The sequence below is a fragment of the Zeus faber genome (genome assembly GCF_960531495.2).
Source record: "Zeus faber genome assembly, chromosome: 14".
NCBI classification, from domain to species: domain Eukaryota; kingdom Metazoa; phylum Chordata; class Actinopteri; order Zeiformes; family Zeidae; genus Zeus; species Zeus faber.
This window is the reverse complement of record NC_137200.1, coordinates 2870001-2873765: the sequence shown is the minus strand read 5'-3', so window position 1 is coordinate 2873765 and position 3765 is coordinate 2870001.

Below are 3765 nucleotides of genomic sequence, written 5' to 3'. Positions count from 1 at the left end.
ACCGCAAAAATATCAATATGTTCATTTATCCAACCACCCAAACCATATTTCCTTCATCGCAGGCCAAGTGACTCCTCTGAAAGGCAGGGGGATGCAAAGGATTTGCTGAAACAGCAGATGTTGCATTAAATCTCATCATAACAGCAAATTACCCTCAAGCCTCTGCTCATTGGTGTCCAATTGGGCATAATCTGACCGTTTGGCTGGAAAGTATCGCTTAGCGCCGCTGTCAGGCATGACCGGTTTCAGTATATTTTCCAGTAGTGGTCCTGTTCAGGTCCAGGGAGTGAACACAGGGAAGCAGACAAAAGAACTAACATGGCGGAATAGTAAAACCCATGGAGGACAGGTGTCACGCTCAATACTATCCGCTGACGTCTTTCACTGGGGCTTTGTGGCATGACAGGCATGAGGAAGGCTAAGTATCGCTGGAACGGCTGAAGACAGTGTGTGAAGAAAGGGAAACATGCTGAACTGTCCAAAGTAACTATAAGAGGTGTCAATCAGAAGCAAGCAGGAACAAATCATTCAAAACAAATTCAAATTCAGTTCAAAACATTGCTCATCAGCTGAACGTCAGTCCTCATGTGGTGAATTCAAGTCAATCTGAGCATGTTATCCAGTGCTTGGTATATCACTTCACTCTAATATAACAGAATTACATTGGTTTAAAATAGTTTCACGTAATTGGCCACATAGTACATGCAGGTTGGATGATCATATTTTATTTATGTTAGTTGTTGCAGTTGTAGGGATCATATACAGTAACATCTGCGCCAGGTTGGATCCTACCAAGTACCACTGGGGGGCACCTGAAGTCACAGATCCCATGGGACTTGGCATAGTTCCTGACAAATAAACATGCAATGGTCAGAAACTGGACATTGTGGTGATAGACAAGGAACAGAAATCAGCAGTAGTGACAGATGTAGCAGGCTATGTGCCGCCAACATCAAGGATAAGGAACATGACGAGGGACTGAAAGAGGAATTAGAGAGGATCTGGAAAGCTGGTATCAGCAGTGAGGGCTGCCATTATCCCCAAATTAGGCAAGTGGCTCAAGTACATTCCAGGGACAATGTATTTCAAAATTCAAGAAAATTAAATGGAAATGAAATGATAAAGGTCTTTAGGTAAAAAGTCACAGTCCATGCTGAGATGACACTTAGGAGGAGCCCCTGGTTCAGGAGAACTCAGTGTCCTGGTGATGTTTCAGGGACTCAGTAACTCAGCAATGTACTGGGGGTCAGATTAACGCCTTGTAAGCAGTACATCGATCTATGAGGGATTCAGGTTAGAAGCTGTGTTATAGTTAAAATGTACATTACTGGCAACAGCTGGGTCTATTAACCCCTGGCCAATAATAGTGTTGACATTTTGAAGCAATTTGAACAGCACCCCCAGCCCTTGCATGTCTCTCTCTCTCTCTCTCTCTCTCTCTCTCTCTCTCTCTCTCTCTCTCATCTTGATCTCCCTGCAGTCGCTGTACATGCAGCGGGGTGACAGTTCACATCAGAGATCACTGTCAGTCTCACACACAATAACATGGAGCTAAGCTGAATCCTCTCTTCTGCCCCTTATTTTGCTCTTGCCCATTCCCTCTCTCCCTCCTTTTCCTTTCATCCACTAAATATATTGCTTATTTCTCTTCTTCTTCTCTCTCGCTCTCTCCCTCTCTCTCTCTCTCTCTCTCCATGTCTGTTTCATAGCCCGAGGTTAGACACATGTGGTGTAATGAGCTGAGCGTTATTGGGCTCCCTTCACTCCACCACTATTTGTCTCTTGTCATCTTTCCGTTCTCCCTTTCTCCTCATATCTTCTTTTTTTTCTCCCGGTGCCCTCGCCCCATTCTCTGTCTTCCCGCTCTCTGTATTGTATCTTTCATCATTCTCGCGCTCTCTCTCTCTCTCGCTTTCGCTCTCACTCTCTCACTCTCTCTCACTCTCTCTCTCTCTCTCTCTCTCTCTCTCTCTCTCCAGGTGCCTGAGGTCATCTGTGTACTGCAGCAGTTATTCTGCTGATCACCTTGTGCTTCATGAACTTCTCATCCTCCCTTCCTTTCTTTCTTCCCTCTCTGCTCTCGCTTCTCCATCTCCTACCCTGAGGAGGCAGATATGTGGCATATCTCTGCTGTGGGCTCTCACTTTGGATTTGCTGATTAGCCTTCAGTTAACCTGCGGAGGGCAGTGTCCACGGGTCCACGTCCGCCCTCATCAGTGTCACTGGCCGTGGCCGCATGGGAAATATTTGCACAATGTTTTTTCATTGAATAAACCAAGACATTCTTATTCGATGATGGATGTGCACTTCATGAAACACATTCCAGGGTATATTCCAATGTATCATCATTAAAAATAAGAATTTTATCAAGGGTTTATGGGGAGTTTCTTTCAAGGGACTAATTAAATCAATAACAGAAACAACTGAGCCGGCATACTTTTATGTTGTACCTTTTATATGCTGTAATTAGTCTTCATTGGAAATTGTATTTTATGCGTATTTTATTGCATTTTATAAGAATGCATATGATCGCTGCTGACATCATTCTTGGGTCAGGACAACAGAATTTGGCTTCAACCAACATACTGGTTTCTCTTTATCGTTGCTCTCTGTTCATCGGTGAAGTCGCCTATAGAAGTCCTCACAGCGAAACCCATTGAGTCATGGTATGATGTCTGTGTTGAGAGATATTTTATTATTTGAGAAGCAAAATAGGAGTCCATACAGGTACTCCTCACCTAACGACTGAGTTCCGTTCCTATGACCAGGTGGTTCAGAAAATTGGTCGAGCGAGGACCCGCCCCCTTACGGTTATTTCAGTCTTGGAGATTGCGAACGCTAGTGTAGTGAATCCTGGCAGACTGCGGGAAGGAGACTGAGACTGAGAACGGTGATGTGCTATGAGATGTATGCAGTATATACACTCTATAAAGTATATACACTGTATATAGTATATAAAGGGTGATGCGCGATGAGATGCTTGACGCTGAGATGCCACGCACGCAGTGCGCACGCCATGTGCAAGCCGTGGTATTGTACGATATCGACTGGTCAGAGAGCTGGTCATAAGTCCGAACGGTACTTAAACAGGTAGGTCGTTAAGTGAGGAGTACCTGTATATTTAAATACTCTGATTAATTTATCACAGAAATGTGGACATTTACTGACATCGATTGGTTTATGTTGGGTCGAATGCAACTTTCCACTGGTTAATTAAGACAAGAGTGTCCTCTCGCCATTAAGCCTGAGATTAACAAATAACTGGCATCAATATTAAAACAGACTTTCTTCAACTCAATAACTCTACTTTTTGTTTTTATTATTTTACATTTCTCTTCCAGGCAAAGTGCTTTTAAACTTGTAAAGGGTGCTATGTAATGTCATGTCATAAGAATGAGTAGCATGACAACCTCAGTTGCAGAATTCAAGAGTTGTTTCACCATCGTACTGTAAGACTTCAGTTGAGAACCACTTGCTCCCTCCGTCTCTTCTTCTGGCATCTTATTTAATTCACTCTACGTGAAAAACAGCACTCGATTTACGAGATACCTTTGCATCCGTGCATATCAAGAGAGCTGTAGTGCCGCTGCAGGCTAACACATGGATGAATAAAACAAAAATAAAACAATTCAGACAGTTTGAGCCTCAGTGCTCTGAGGTGATCTCCAATCGGTTATTTTGAGAGCTGCTGATGGGGAAGTCCCGTCTTTGTGAACTGCTAAAGAGATCACGACTAAAAACGTGTACAACTTCTATCCCCTTGAC